Consider the following 17,321-nt stretch of genomic DNA (forward strand, 5'->3'; position numbering starts at 1 on the left):
GCAATTATGACGTATCTGCAACGTGCTCACTGCGAAGAAACGCCGTGCCTGGCGACAGACCTGTCTACAACTCAATGCCGTGCTCTCAATAATCTCTTCCAAGTACTGGTCTGATTTCCACTGCCTTACTGGGAACCGCTCTACCCCGCACTACCTTCTCCTCCGTGATGACCGTCCCTTTCCTGACAACCTCAGTAAGGCCAACCACTTTGCCTCTCACGTATCCGAATGATTTTCGGTTCCTGTTGTTCCACAATTTGGTTTTCCCTCCTCCCCAACATCATCAAATGTCTGGATACCACCGCTCCTCCCCGTGCTCCTACCTTCCATTACTTGGGACACACACCACCATCAGAACTTAACACCCCATCACTACACTGGACATCAGCCTCACACTCAACACTAAATGCAACACCACCCCTGGCCGTGACCACATTACCTACTGCCATGTCAAACACTGCCCTCCCTCCATCCTTGCAGTCCTCGCCACACTCTACAACGTAATCCTTGCCACCAGCTTCTACCCCGACCCGTGGAAAACCTCCCGTATCCTTATGTTCTCCAAACCCAAAAAGCCTTTATCTGATGCCTTTTCCTATCACCCTAAATGTGTCACCTCCGTAGTCAGCAAGCTCTCAGAATCCATCCTTACCCAGCACAGCCGTCACCACCTCCACCAACATCACCTCCTTCCCAACACCCAGTTTGTCTTTCGACGTTCCACCTCTGCCAACGACCGAGTTCTACGTCTCACTCGTCACCTCTCCCTCCAGTTTAATTCGCGTCGCACTGTCATTTCTGTCTCTCCAGAGCTCGAAAATGCCTACGACCCTGTTTGGCCTCCCACTCTCCCATTTAAACTCCAGACCTACACCCTTCCTATCATCTGTATCCATCTGAATGCCTCCTTCCTCTCCTGCCGCCCTACCTACTTCAACTGTCCAAACATCTTCTCCAGAATCACCTTGACCTTTTTGCCACATAGTGTAGCCAGTGGCTCCTCTAAATCAATCCTTGCATGGCCTAGGCAATCATTGTAGGTCAAACCGCTCACTCCTTCCGGCTCCTTGATTTTCCCCTTACCATCTCTGGCCATCCTGTCCGTCTCTTAACCCCCCCCACTCACCTACCTTGGACTCACCATTGACCATCATCTTACCTGGATCCCTCATCTCTGCCCTATCCAATCCAAAGCCCACAACAGCCTTAAACAACTCCTCTCTGGTTGGACGTGGGCATTGAACCCCTCTACCACCCTCCACACGTACAAATCCATAATCCGTCCCATTCTCTGTTATTCCAGTCCCGCCTGAATAACCCCCCCCCCCCCCCCAAAAAAAAAAAAAACTCGAGCACCATGCACTTTGCCTCGCCTTCCGTATACGCCTCCCATCCTCCACGTGGATCCCCTATGACTTGATTCTTTTCCCCCATCTGCTGCTTTTACTTGACCATATCCAAGGCCTCTTTACCTCCCACTGACTTGATGTCCCCCATCCCCTGGTTGCTCCTCTCCTCTCCAACCTCTGCCCGCTGCTGCGCCTCCACCCTTGTGTTGCCCCTACCCTTCACCCCTACATCTTTTTTCCCCAAGTGGCTTCTGTAAACTCCCCCTCCTGGATGATGCTCTCTCTCCCTCCATTTGTCCCTCCTATCAACTCTGGCTGTCCCCTCCCCCCCTCCCACTGTCCTTTTCCTTGTCTCCTTCACCCCCTCCCCTTCCATCCTGTTCCCTTTTGCCCACCTACCCTCTCTTTGACTCCTTTCTCTCCCCCGAGTACTTTTGCTTTCCCCTTCACTGCTTTCCCCACTCCTTCTCGCATTCGCCATGCCCCCTTCCCCCCCTCTTTTACTGTGTCCTCTCCCTCCATTGGCTCCTCCCTTTTTGCTATTCCTCTCCTTCTGCCTTCTCTTTTGAAAGGGTCCACCCCCCCCCCCCCCCCAATCAGCCTTCGTGTCTGCTTTATAGTGCAGTGTTTAAGTGTTGTACGTGCCGCTTTTTTTTTTATGTGCTGTGAACAGATAGATACCATACTGTCACTAGATGTGTTTTTTAACTCTTGCAAACAGAAACAACACTGTCACCAGGTTTTTGAATTGTGCCTGTCTAATTACTATTGGTTTAAACAGCCGGTTTATCGCCTGTTTTTATTGTTTATACTGTACTCTGTACTCATTATGTTTTTTAGACTCTTCTGCAGGCAGCAAAGCGGCATATTACGCTGCTGCCAGTCCCCCCCCCCCCTTTGGGGGAAATCAAAATCAAATAAAGAAAAAAATAAAAAAAACGTAAATACTGGGAACATACAACAGAAGCTGCATCAACGAAGAATTTTTAACTTGAACTAACATGTGATGAAAATTGCCGCATAGTGTTGTGTTGATGAGTCGTCGCATTTAGTCGCGAGAAGTTGTTGGAATGATACTAACAGTAACGCATGTGACTGGACCAACACATGGTAAAGTATCTAGTCCCTGAAATATGCTTTTATTATCTGTTTATTTGCGTGTACTGTATTATTACAGGACACGTGGAATTGTAACAAGACATGAAAACTATAACAGACGTGCAAATGTAATGTAAATAATATTATCGATTTTTTTTTTAATTTCTCGTTATTTTATAGCTGTTTTCATACTAAAAGTAAAATGTGTCAAGTGCAAATAGTAGTGCAACACGCATGTACAATGTTCATGAAACTTATCAAAATGGATCACGTCTCCTATTTTAAACAAGCGAAGTATAAGACTTGTGCGGCTACAAATATTAGGTAACTGCCGATTGCTGTGTTAGTAAAGCAAATGAGAACCGCCACACTTTCTCAGCCAGCGTATCAGGGTGCCATCTGTCGGTGGTGTCTAGCAACACTGGTGTCGAGAGCTTCACTCTAAATCATTTGAATTCTTCATATTTGATTTCAGTTCACAATTAGAAGCTCTACAGGCGAGTGTTGGATAAGCAATTAACTCGTTTCATCTGTTTTTATTCTGCTCTTATAAACGCATTTAACTTCCAATTCTTTATGACGAGAATCATCATACTTAACAATATTTGTGGTAAAATGTTCTACATAGTCAACCATTCGGAGTACTTGTTTCGTATGTCATTAAATAGTTGTAGATCAATTCTTGAATGGTGCGGGCCTTGTTGCCTGCACTACCGTATTTAATATAAGTTTAGGTTAGATTGATTGATTGATATTCAGTAAGTTATTTAAATTAATGATTGGTGTCGCAGTTCACGAATTCGCTAACAACTTTTATCCCTGTCCTATTTCGGCGATTTCTGCTATTAATCACGGTACATGTTGCACGGTCATTTGCCGCCAATGAGACTTGCCCACAGGCAAAATTTCAACGAAACAATCATTATGAAGTATGTATCACTTACGTCCTTCATTTGGCTTTACTTTAAATTGTTAGTTTAATTTAAATTAATAGTGTTATGTGGAGAATCATAACAGCAATTACCACACTGGTCCATAGGAGTTCATGTTTAGAATGTGTTCTGAACACGTTTTTACGCCTTCACAAGTACCTGAACCACAATGTAAGTCAGTCGATGTAGCGATAATTCAAAATATCAGTGATAACAGAACTGGAAAAGTTGTCACGTCGGCTTTACACCATCTTCGACAGAAGTAAGGTTAGTTTCTGTGTTTGTGAATGAACTTACACATCATTTGTGCAAAGTGTGAAACCTCCCCACACTAAAGTGCTTTCATTACCAGAAATATTAGCAGTTGTATAATGTGAATTATATTGCTAGTGATTAGTAGAAGTTTAATAATCCTCGTGGATTTCCAGACACAGTTCCCATTTCGATTAGTGGATGCTCTATGTACCCAGCCACATCTAAAAGAGATAATCACGAAGATTCAAAATGACTCGTCAAGAATTCCCAGCCTAAAAGAGCCATAGTTGATAATAAACTGTGCAAAATGAGTATTGGTACAGTGCGTAACTGAAGACGTTATGTGATAAGAAAGGGATGCTAAATAAATGTGAACTATACTGTAATTGAATAACGAAAATTCCATTCTGATCTTTCATCCTATTCCCCAAAATTTTCTGCCATATATTTAATGATAAAGGCCTGCTAGATTCTCGTACTCATCACTGTATCCCTCCCACCTTTAATGTTGGTTGTGATGACAAGACTGACCTGTAGCTAAGCCCAAGGTCTAGGTTAGGTCGGAAACTTGCGTGTTTTAAGATTGATGATGTGCACGTCAAAACAGTGGAATGTACTGATCTTACTGTTACAGGTTGAAATTGGAAATTGTACTAACTGAAAATTTTGGGATACAGACAAAAGTTTAGCTGAGTATTGTACTGTTGCAAAAAATATCCGCCTTTTGAATACAGCTGTTAAACATTTGGTAAAAGTTACATAGTAGACACCAGATTGAATATTTTTGTAGTTAATGGATGGTATATGTGTGTAATACGCATGAAAATACTCATAAGAGGCTTATCTATAATCTGATTTCGAAATGACCGTGCAATTTTAGCCTTTATGATGGAGTGTGTTTAAATATGTCTATAACCACAACCTTTTTATTTTTCTTTTATTCGGTTTCAAATCCCCCCGGAATGGGTCGGGCTGGCAGTAGCTTTGTACGCTGCTCTACAACCTACAGAATATGTAAAACATAATAAGAAGATAATGAGTAATAAAAGCAGGCGATTAAAACAGGTGACTTTTCAATTGTAAAATGGCAGAAAGTTGTGGAAGTTAAAATATAAAACAAAGGGTTGGTGCTGCTAATTAAATACACTGGAAGAAGACAGGTACACTAGTAGACAGACAGTTGAGAAACACTGTGACAGTCTGGTTTCTGTTCGCAAGAGAGAGAAAAATCACACCCAGCAACAGTACGGTTTCTGTTCGCAACACTTCGGAAAAGACACACAACAGTTATCACCCGTTTAAAACACTGCACTAAAAATTAGGCACGAAGAAGACACTGCACAGTCTCGGGCAGATGGGGTTGGCATGGACAGAAGAGGGGAGGGGGGGGGGGATGAAGCATCTGATGGAGGGAGAGTAATCATAAGGGGTGGGGCGGCAATGTCTTTGCAGAACTAGCTAATCATATTAATTGTAAATATATTCTTAGACAACTTACATGCGAGTGTGTCAACATGTGTGTCCCACTTTAGATTGCTTTGAATTGTTAAATCAAGGAATTTTACACTACAGTCTTTTTTACCAATTCATTGCATATGTATTGTTTAATTTCATCATTAAAACTAATGTTGTTAAACTACGTGAGTCATGTTTTACTACCACTTAAATTTGATGGCTTTCGTTAAAGTACTGTGCAATTTCATTTGTCACGTTGTTACAATGGGTCTCTAGTTCATTAAATGATTCCTTTTTCCACACAATGGATGTATAAGCTGCATACAGAACTATTTTGGAATTCTGAGTGCAATATCTTGTGTCATTTACTTAAATTAAAAACAGAAGAGGATCCCATACTGAGCCCCGGGCACTTCATTTTTATATTAGTTATTTTGGATTTTTGAACATCTCTTTCAACTTTAAGCAGTACAAACTGTTTTCGGTTACTCATGCAAGATTTTACTATGTAATGAGAAGTGCCTCTGATTCCAATATTCCACGCTTTTCTAACAGGATTGTGGTGCTCACACAGTTGAAAGCTTTCTCAACGTAGAGGTATATACCTGCAACATGTTGCTTGTTCTCGGTGTCACTTGTTATGTCTTCAATTAATTGAGCAGCTGCTGTGGTGGTTGATTTACATATTAAGAGACAATTTTGATTTTCAAACAATAGGTAGTGCATCCAGAGAGAGCTTATAATTCTGCTGTATATGACTTTTTCAACTATTTGGAAAAGACTGGAAGTATTGAGGTGGGTCTGTAGTTTTAAATTTTGAGTTTGTCCCCTTTTTTAAAGATTGGTGTTACTTGAGCTATTTTTAGTCTGTCTGGGAAGGTGCCTGATTCTATTACATTATTTACTGCTACAGACACAGTTTGTCTGCATGCTTTTAATACATTAATACTGAGGCCATCATGCCTGTGAAATGGGAAGACTTTAGAGAGCTAATGATGTTGATTATTTCTTTGCAGTTTGTGGGGGCTGGATGTATGTTATGCTCAGATGGATTTCATTTAAAATTATACTGCAGGTTGTTATTTTTGTCATTGATAGCTTCCCCCACTGAAGAAATATATTCATTGAATATGCCAGCAATTTCAAGTTCATCTTTTACTACCATCCCATTGTGGTCAATATTAAATTCTATACGGCATTTGCCCTGCCTGCTATAAAATAGTTTGTCACTCCCAAGACACCAGTGGTAACACTGTGTGAAGCCTGGAGCTTGTTTGCAACATAGCTGCTCCTGATCTGTATCAATAAAGGTTTATAATATTCATGATAAGTTTTGAAAACGTCGTTTAGCTTGAGATTCAGTCTATTATTCAACATCGCACTATGGAATAATTTTAAATTTTCCCTTGCTTCAATGACATCATTATTTTTCCAGATACTTCTGTTTATAGTTTTAGTTCGTTCAACTTTTGTGGCTGCAAGGGGGCATGTAGCATCAAAACAATAGTAGAAGTCAGAAGCAAAGCTATCATAGGGAAACCTATTGTTCTAAAAATCATGATATGTGTGCTAACGTGCAGGTCAGTCTGTTGATGTTTTCATTATACATAATTCTTTTTCTTACATACAGTTTCTTTTAGTGGCAAAGGGCATCTCATTTGCCCCCAGTTGAAGCTGTGCTGCATTTTGATCATAGATTGCTAGTTTTAGAACAGCTGTTCTGTAGGTAAGATGGGTCACATTTATTATTATATTATCCAGACATGTTTTGCTGTTGCTAATCTCACTAGTTGTCTCATGGATAACTCCCGTCAGACTGAATCTATCGTATAGAAGGTGTAGCTTTTTGGTGTTGGCATCAATCTGTATTTGTATCCCCTTCTATTATAGCATTTACATGGCTGTGTGATACAAAAAATGTACAGTCTGTGAAACAAGAAGCGATGAAGGAAAGAAATTGCATTCATAGTAATTGAAATCTTACAACTTTGCCATTTACGAAAAATAGATGGCATTTCTCATTTTTTAGAAATTATATCCTTTAGATTGCGTCATTATGTACGAATACATTCGTGAAATCTGCTGTTGAGATTACTCATTGACCGCTGCAATATCACAGCCGAGATACTGTGAACTGCATACCGAATACTCTGTTTTAACTCATCCTGGGTTCTTGGTCGAGTCATGTAGACTTTGCTCTCGAGGTAACCTCACAAGAAAAAATCACAAACAGCTAAATTTGGCCATCTAGGTGGCCAGGGAATGTTACCGAATCGTGAGATCACACGGTTGCCAAACAATTCTCGCCCATATGCCATTGATTGCCGTGCAATGTGTGATGTCACTCCGTCCTGTTGAAACCAGGAAAGTAGTTCAGTGCAGGCGTAACGAAAGTTCATGACATTCCACGTAACAGTAATGGAATCAGTGGCCAGATAAACCACCAAAACATGCCTTATTTGCCTCTTGACATTCCCTGTTGGCTTCCTCTGGAGGAACGTCGTCATCCATGGAGTCACTACTAACGTCGATATTAAAGCCATTTCAGATAATTCTAGACGAGTAAGATTTTCACTAAACTTTTTACTTACCTTCTTTTCTCACACAGTTTGCTTGAGTTCTTCTTGTCTAGGGTTCTGATTCTTGAAGAAGAAATTTTCACATTTTAGGTTCTCATGGTTCCAATTGATGTAAATAATTTTGAAAAATGCCTGCACAGAATTTTCTTTCTTTTTGGAATTTATTGGCGTCACATTTTACTATATCACACTGTCTTTTGAATTTTCACGTTAACAAAGCCGAATTACATTGTTCCTCCAAAATACAGAAACCCGTCTGATCACATGAGAGGCATGCCCACTACTATCTTCTCACCCTGTGGTAATAACAATATTCCAAATGGTTTATAAATTTTTTTGACAAATGAATTTCTACTGATTTATAAATGAATCCTGAAATAAACATAATAAACAGTTCTAAATTGAGTAATTAACAATAGAAATTTTAACTGTGCCAAATATTTCATACGAGGGCATTTCAAAAAGTAAAGATACAATGGCTCGCAGTCCTTGAATAGAACATTCATTTAGAAAACGTCAGTTACATCTTTTTAACTGGATTATTTGTTATTTTTAGACATAATCTCCCCCGTTATCCAAACATTAGTTAAGTCAAGCTTTTGTATCCCACAGTCGTAGAAGGTTGCCGCCTGTTATCAGAACCACATTTCAACTTCATCTTTGATTTTCCAGCAAGATGTGACTTCAGGTAACGGAAGACACGGAAGTCGGTGGGCGCAATGTCCGGGCTGTATGGCGGATGGTCCAATACGTCCCATTTGAATTGTTTGAGTAGTGTTTTGGTTAGGAGCGCTGTGTGAGGCCGAGCATTGCCATGGAGCAAGCGGACTCCACTTGTCAGCATTCCCCTGCGTTGCCCTTCGAAGACATTTCAAAGTCTGGCAATATGCAGCAGCATTAATTGTCGTTCCAGGAGGCATAAATTCCAACAGAAAAATGCCTTGTCTGTCCCAAAAAACAGAAGCCATGATTTTCTTCACTGATATCGACGTTTTGCATTACTTAGCTTTTGGTGAATTCGAATGGCGCCATTGCATCAATTGTTGCTTGGATTTAGGTGTATGGTGATAAATCCACGTCTCGTCATCTGTCACAATGTTATCGAGGAACTCATCACCTGCTTCAGCATAGCGTGTGAGGAAGTAGAGTGCAAAGCCTATCCTTTTCTTTTTGTGTTCTTCTGCTAACAGTTTTGGAACCCAGTGTGCACACAATTTCCTGTACCCTAACTTGACAGTAACAACATCATAAACAGTTGTCATTGACACGTCCGGTACGATCTGAAGCAATTCTTTCAATGTGAGAAGTCTATTCGCAGGAATTGCTTCCTCCGTTCTCCGAAGAAGGGCATCAGAGATCACAGATGGCCGACCTGTTCTTTGTTCATCACGAACATCGGTCCTACCTTCAGAGAAATGGTGACACCATTTCATTACATTTTGTAGATTCATAATGTTCCCATAAACAGAAACAATTTCTTTGTGAATATCCGCTGGTCGCTGACCTTTTGCACGAAGAAAACGTTTGACGGAGCGCACGTCGCATTTGGCGGGATTCTGAATCGGCGCAGCCATTTTAAACGTGACCTACTCCAACCAGAAGCAACGTTCATCAGTACCCCTCCTCAGTGCAGCACTCCGTGAAGAATGGGCAGCCATTCCCCTGGAAACCTTTCAGCACCTGATTGAACATATGTGGTATGTGTTTTATTCATCTCATTACGTACAATTTTCAAATCATTTGATTTGATGTACAGGAGACATGTCAAGGTTTTTTTTAAGAGAAATACAAAAGTTTACATTATATTTTACATTTCTAAGTTACAGCTACACATGTACATAAAATAATACATGTAATACAATCCCTGTGTTCAGATTGTGAAGCTGTCCTCAATGAATTCATCGACAGAATAATAACACTTTTCCACCAGAAGAGTAAAGAGCAATATTTTCAGTGAACCAATCTCCATTTTAAATATATGCCTGTAAGAATGGAAGCTGTCATCATGGCTAAAGGTGGGCCACGCCATATTGGATTCCAGCATTACCGATAGAGGGCACCACGAACTTACAAGTCATTTTCAGCCAGGTGTCCTGGTACTTTTGATCATATGGTGTAAGTTCTATTGTAATCCTCCAGATGATATCTGTAGATGGCATTAGTTTGAAGACAGCAAATGTCTTTGCAAAGGGAAGAGTGTGGGACAACGAAGAGTGACTGCGGAACAATGTGAATCAGTGAGAGAGTCTTCCATACAGAGATGTTTAACAAACTCAAGTGGCAGACTCTGCAAGAGAGGCGCTCTGCATCGTGGTGTAGCTTGCTGCCCAGGTTTCGAGAGGGTGCGTTTCTGGATGAGGTATCGAATATATTGCTTCCCCCTACTTATATCTCCCGAGGAGATCACGAATGTAAAATTAGAGAGATTAGAGCGCGCACGGAGGCTTTCCTGCAGTCATTCTTCCCGCGAACCATACGCGACTGGAACAGGAAAGGTAAGTAATGACAGTGGCACGTTAAGTGCCCTCCGCCACACACCGTTGGGTGGCTTGGGAAGTATAAATGTAGATGTAGATGTAGCCCCAAAACATCAGTGTGGAAGGCTGGTGTTGAATTAACAGTTCCAGTGAAGTCTGTGTGGAAACTTCTAACGAGACACTTACAACTATAGCCTTATCATTTGCAGTTGTTACAAGCTGTATACTCCTCAGACTGGGGTTTATATGCTAACATTGCAAACAAAATGCTGTTCCATGATGGTGAGAATTTTCCGGATTGTGACTTCTTCAGTGATGAATTGACATTTCACCTAAGTGGAAATGTGAACACACAGAAGATGTGCATCTGGGGATCAGTTATATGTGCACGAGATTGTGCAGCCATAAGAAGGCTCCCCTAAATTGAATGTGACTCTTGCCACGACAGTAACTCTTGCGAGAACAGTAACGGTGACAAGGACATTTACAGATATCATTTCATATATGACTTATTCAGTTGAAAAATTGAACATGTTACTTTGAAATAAAAACAGTAGAAGTCATATTTCTTTGTCATATTGTGACTTTAGCATTTAACATGCTTCTGTAACAATGGCTAAACTCGTCCAGTCCTGTGTTAAACAGTGAAGCTTATTTCATCTACATTCAGAATTATCCATTACAACAGTCTTTGCACCTTAATGTAACTTCGAATTACTGATAATTGAAAACTGTTCATTTTGAAATAATAACTAAATCGAGACCCTAAGCTGTCGACAGGCGTTGATATACACCAGCGGGGACAGGTGAAAATGTGTGCCGCAACCGGGACTCGAAACAGGGAACTTTTGCTGACATGGCAGATGCTCTATCCATCTGAGCCATCGAAGGCACAGAGGATAGTGCGACTGCAGGGATTTATCCCTCGCACATTCCCCGTGAGACCCACATTCCCAGCTTAACGTCCACACACTTCATTTGTAGTGCCCTTGCCCATTACACTCATTACTCGTGGCATACAATCTTACCGAGTGTGCATCCAGCACAGGAGGAGGAGGTCAATGGCTGGTTAGCCTTAACTATACGAAAATGGTATCTGTTCTTTCAGACATGTCCGAAAGGACACATGAAGATGGTAATCTTCATATACTGTTCATTTTCACTATGCACAAAAGTTACTGATTCAGAAACACAGTACAGTAAATATCAAAAGTAATCCCACACACCTCTACATGAATTAACTGAATTACTCAAACACTTATCTCCTATGAACTGAAGTAACACTTTCGACTCTTAATCATCGTTTCTAGCAAATTCTGCATACTATTTTCTCAGCAACACAACTGTGGTTGTCTGCGTTGTGCTGAAGTCCAACAATGGCCTTACATCCACTCTGACTTAGTATATAAGCAGTAGTGCTGCAGCATTTTTGACATTATACAGCAAAACACCACCACTTCCAGGAAAAAAATAGGCTTTCAGCCTCAAAAATTCCAGAGCCAGCTGTAAGAAAAGAGTACAATAGCACTACATCATAACATAAAAGCTAGCAGTGCCCTTAGAAGTTATACAGAACAAATAGTGTATTAAAAAGACATTATAAGATGAATGTCAGCAAAAGTAAAGCAAGTGTATTGGCTTGTAGTTGAATTAAATTAGGCGGTGCTGAGGGAATTTGATTAGAAACTGAGGCACTAAAAATAACAATTGTTCCATTGTTTGAGGCACTAAAAATATTAGACAAGTTCTATTATTTGTGCAGACCAAGGTGGAGGGGATATAAAATGCTTACTGGATTTAGCAATGCAAGAATTTTTCAAAATGATGCATTTGTTAATATTTTATGTAAATTTAAATGTCAAGAAGTCTTTTCTGATTGTCTGGGTTGTTCCTTTTTACAGATGTGTAATGTGGATGATGGAACATAAGCATTTTAAATGTCGTGATACAAAAGAATACTGAAGATTTGGTGGGTATACCGAACAACTAATGAGGAGATACTGAAACGAACTAGGGAAAAGAAAGAAACTTTTGGCAAAACCTGACTAGAAGAAACAATTAGTTAATGGGACACACAGTAAGACATTCGGTTATTCGAGGAAGTGTCGGAAGTAAAAATTGTAGGGAGAGGGAGAGACTGAGGCTTTACTGCAGTAAGCAGGTTCAAATGGATGGAGGTTGCAGTAGTTTTGTGGTGATGAAGGGGCTTCCACGGAGCAGACAAGTGTGGAGAGCTGTGCCAGAACCTCATTCAGGCCGAAAACTACAATCATTTATTCTCCATTTGTTGATACTTGTGTTGTGGTTACTTCTTAGAACACATGGTTTACATAATATTGTTAAGGGTTTTGCTAGCATAAGCAAGAATACTCAGTCATGGATTTCATATTTATTTAAAAGCTAAAACATCTTTGTGGTATTAGCACAGCTCCACACAGGCTGGTATTACAATATCTTTGTCAAATATCTTTGTAAACGAAATTTGATGGTGTAATAGGAAACTTTGTCAAATGTTGTCAAATATTTGATCAAATCTAGGGCCTCACTATAGATTTGATCAAAGAAGTCGCTTGTCTTCTGTTCACTGCAATGTGATATGTTACCACGTGGAGCGCCTAGCATCGGTGCAGCGTTCTGTCATCTGTAGTGCGTTTGTAAACATGACGGGAAAATACAATTGGTGTGTGGCATCTACCACAGAATTAAGAGAGATGTATGAAGCTGAGGGAATTAGATTAGGAATGAGACACTTAAAGTAATTTTGCTATTTGGGGAGCAAAATAACTGATGATGGTTGAAGTAGGGAGGGTATAAAATGTAGACTGGCAATGGCAAGGAAAGCGTTTCTGAAGAAGAGAAATTCGTTAACATCGAGTATAGATTTAAGTGTCAGGAAGTCGTTTCTGAAAGTATATGTATGGAGTGTAGCCATGTATGGAATGAAACGTGGACGATAAATAGTTTGGACAAGAAGAGAATAGAAGCTTTCGAAATGTGGTGCTACAGATGAATGCTGAAGATTAAATGGGTAGATCACATAACTAATGAGGAAATATTGAATAGGATTGGGGAGAAGAGAAGTTTGTGGCACAACTTGACCACAAGAAGGGACCAGTTGGTAGGACATGTTCTGAGGCATCAAGGGATCACCAATTTAGTACTGGAGGGCAGCGTGGAGGGTAAAAATCGTAGAGGGAGACCGAGAGATGAATACACTAAGCAGTTTCAAAAGGATGTAGGTTGCAGTAGGTACTGGGAGGTGAAGAAGCTTGCACAGGACAGAGTAGCATGGAGAGCTGCATCAAACCAGTCTCAGGACTGAAGACCACAACAACAACATGAAGCTGATAAGGTGATTTACAATGTGAGGCACCCTGAATATAAAAATAGATTACGAAGATTGGAGATCTACAAAAATATTGCGGAGGTTATTAGCCGTGACATACGGCCTGGGTGTACAGCTGACTACAATAAAAAGAAAATTAATGGCCTCAGCACAAGTTACTCCTACGAGAAATCAAAAGTACGTCTCGACGTATTTCTTTCTTTTTATTTATGCAAGTAAAGTTCACATGTTATACAAATGATTAGCGTTAATTTGTTCACTGCAGCACCTTGAAGCATACTCAGAGAAGCATCGTCTGCCAGTACAACCATTGGAGTTGTAATGTGTGTGTTTGCAAGCTTCCTGCCTTCAGGAATGTTTTGAATAGATCGGTCAATGAGAGACTCCCGTAGTTTGCTTTTTGAAAACACTCTGGCATCACCAACGTGCCCATTAGTTCCTACATCAACATAGAAAAATTTGTAGGAAGCATCTACCATGGCAAATAAAACGATACTGTTGAAGGATTTGTAATTGAAAAAGTGAGATCCAGTAGCTTGTGGGCATTTAGTACGAATATGCTTTCCATCCATTGCTCCTATAGTATTATAACGGTTCCAATTTGTCTCAAAATCCTCTGCCATTTGCCCCCACCTTTCTCTGCTTGTGGGTACCTGTAAATAAGATTTATGTATGTGCAAGCAAGTATGTAGCTAATGGCTTTCATGTCTTATTTTATAGCACGAGATGCGAGAGCCTTCTGTTGCATGCCGTGAGCCACAGCCACAGCCCCAGCATCAAGAGCGGCCTCCCACAAAAAGAAGGAATGGCACAACAGACGTCATTGTGGAGGCTACCAGGACATGAAGGCTGTGGCTGATATGGCCGGAACTCTGCCCCAGCCTGTCCGAGGAGACCAATACAGTGCCCTTGCCACCCACATCGCAGCTGAACTGCGTGAGATGGATAATGTGGGTAGTAAGATATTTACAACTGCCGGAAGTCACGGTTTGCAGTGGTATCTGATGGACAGGTGGGATTTGCTGCATTTGACAACACAAGAAGCACGACCATCCACCTCTGGGTGTATCCAGGCTGCCTTGCAGCAGGCTGGTATAGAAGAGAATACCGTATAATTTTTTTGTAGCTCTCCAATCTTCTTAATTTATTTTTGTACTCAGGATGCCTCATGTTGTAAAACACCTAATCGGCCTCATACATCTCTATTAATTTTGTAGTTTCGGACACCAATTGGTACATGCTGTGTTAATAAAATAAAATGAAATAAAAATTGATCTTAATGAACATAAAGTGTATTGAACATTTATTTGCCTTCAGAGCTTGGCCCTTTAGTGCTTTATATGTTGCTTCACACGTTTCAGTTATTATTTTACTTAATGTGCACTGTGGAATTCGAGTGCTGTACTGTAAGCTAGAGTAACTGTCTCCTGTAGCAAGGAATCGGAGTGTTACAGTGAGCCTGTCTTCTGCAGATATAGCAGTTCTTAAGTGAGTATTGCACTTTCAGATATGAGGAATCACTTCACTGAGCACATACTGAAATGTATGCTCAACCATTCTTAAGTAATTGATGTACGACTTGACATCCTCCACTATAAGCTCAAATAACAAGTTTTGTCGAATGCTTCTATCGTCTCGCCGTGAAACACACGGCTTCACCCAGGTACGTTTCCTTTTTTTCACCCACATCTGTATCACGTGTGCACACAGTGCAATTGTGGTACGTGCAACTGTTGCGGTTAATAACAAGTTGTTGTTGTTGTCAGCCATCTTGAACTTTGACAAAAAATGTGACGACAGCGTAGTAACTTTTTTTTAGTGCCGTGTCAAAGATCTTTGTCAAATATATTTGACGAATATTTGATCACCTCTTTGATCAAATCTTTGACAAAGTAATTTGATATTGTAATACCGGCCTATCCCTTTAATACTATAAAGGTTACAAGAAGACAAAATAAGAAACTAAAAAAATGGTTCAAATGGCTCTGAGCACTATGGGACTCAACTGCTGAAGTCATTAGTCTCCTAGAACTTAGAACTAGTTAAACCTAACTAACCAAAGGACATCACAAACATCCATGCCCGAGGCAGGATTCGAACCTGCGACCATAGCGGTCTTGCGGTTCCAGACTGCAGCGCCTTTAACCGCACGGCCATTTCGGCCGGCTAAGAAGCTAAAAGCTGCAAAAAATGTGGGGAACCAGATTACTGTCTTCAAACAAGTCAGGAGTATGTGAAAGATAATTAACCCTTGCACTGCGCACTTGAATTGAATTACCTTGCACCTCACACTGGGGTCCACAGGACCCCAGTAAAATGTTATCATATACCATGCATTTGAAGCTCATTAATATATATATTGGACTGTCTTATGTATATGGGACGTTGTAAATACTATTTAGTTACCTTTAGTGTTTTTTTATTATTACAACAACGAGTAACACATGATGTATATAAAATGAGTGTAGTATTGTTAATAAATAACATTTTGTATTTCTTTATGTTTAACTTTCTCATATCTGAATGTGTATAATGCAACACAATGTCTTACTTGACTTTATTTAGTTAATTTCCCTTTTACAATCTTAGCAACATTTTTGTTTTTCTGTTCCTTTTCTTTGAAAGTAGTGAACATCTCAGTTTGCTGGTTAGAGGTTCTGGTCCGTCTGGTGCCACAGTATCTATTTTCAGTATTTCTTCTAGAGTTCTCTTCACATTCCTTCATTGTGTAGGTATAATCCAATGTAGCCCTTAGGTGAGGTGCAATTAAGTTCCATGCCAGTTCATGCAGAAATTTCCTTCGTGGCTTCTTTATGTCAGTGCTGGAAAGGGTAAAGAGAATCATGGCGTTTCTCCCACTTTGACTGAGAATGCCACAGAAAACCCACATAGGCCATCTTCTTGTTGCATGTGCAGTGGTGTAAGTTTTGTATAGCTGATCAAAAGTGTCAGTAACACCTTTTGTTTTATTGTATGAAATTATCATTTCAGGTTTTCCTGTTGTTTTGTTGATGTTGTTTGAGTAGAGCATGGTATACAGCAAGAGAACAACTTTATTCCTCTTTGGGACATATGACAGTAGCGACTTATTCACATCAAAAGCAAATTGTGGTTTTCTTACATTTTAAGAACTTAAAAATGATTGTGGTATTACGGGTTTATTTTTTCTTACAGTTCCCAACATCGTCAAACGAAAGTTTTCAGTCATTGTCTGATAAAGAGGAACTGACAAAAACCAGTTGTCAACAGTTAGGTTCCTATTAATACTATGAATGAATGGGTTTTGATAACTTTCTCACATAATAAGATGGGACAGCTTCATTTTTTCTGTTACTTCTTTGCCAATGCTTGGAATAGCGTTTAGCATGTACTAAGACTTGCAATCATTGAACATCAAAATCTTAATTCCATATTTGCCGATTTCGAAGACATGTATATTCTGAATGGGCATCTGCCATGGAAGCCCATTAGCTGCTTGTCTGTTGTGCAGTAATCGAAAGGGGTCTATAGGGACTTGCAGTTGTCAATAAATTTAGTCCAGATGTACCAAATGGGTGAAAATATTTCTTCTTGTTTTCTTTGCATGCTGGTTGCTTTGTCATCAAATCTTAGGCAACTAGTCGAAGACTGAAATCCCCTTGGTGATGTTGTATCGTGAAACGGCATTGCCAAATTTAGCAGACCAGAGTTCTTCTACACTGGTGTGAGCTGCCTTGTTTATGGCACAGAGATACGAGAGTCCAATGGCAGCTCTTAGCTCTACAGAATTTTTGTAGTGTTATGATAACTTTCCGCATTTCCAGTTGAAGAACATTTGCAAGTAATTTTGG

General features: G+C 40.3%; 1 long non-coding RNA gene across 1 annotated transcript; it reads left to right on the forward strand.

The window, feature by feature from the left end:
• The first annotated feature begins 3,213 nt into the window (after positions 1-3,213).
• LOC124720487 lies at positions 3,214-14,777 on the forward strand. Its single transcript, XR_007006172.1, has 3 exons — positions 3,214-3,376; positions 3,487-3,646; positions 14,212-14,777. It is a non-coding gene; the product is annotated as an uncharacterized LOC124720487 (long non-coding RNA).
• Positions 14,778-17,321: the final 2,544 nt, after the last annotated feature.

Source organism: Schistocerca piceifrons, chromosome 11 (genome assembly GCF_021461385.2).
Source record: "Schistocerca piceifrons isolate TAMUIC-IGC-003096 chromosome 11, iqSchPice1.1, whole genome shotgun sequence".
Lineage (NCBI taxonomy): Eukaryota > Metazoa > Arthropoda > Insecta > Orthoptera > Acrididae > Schistocerca > Schistocerca piceifrons.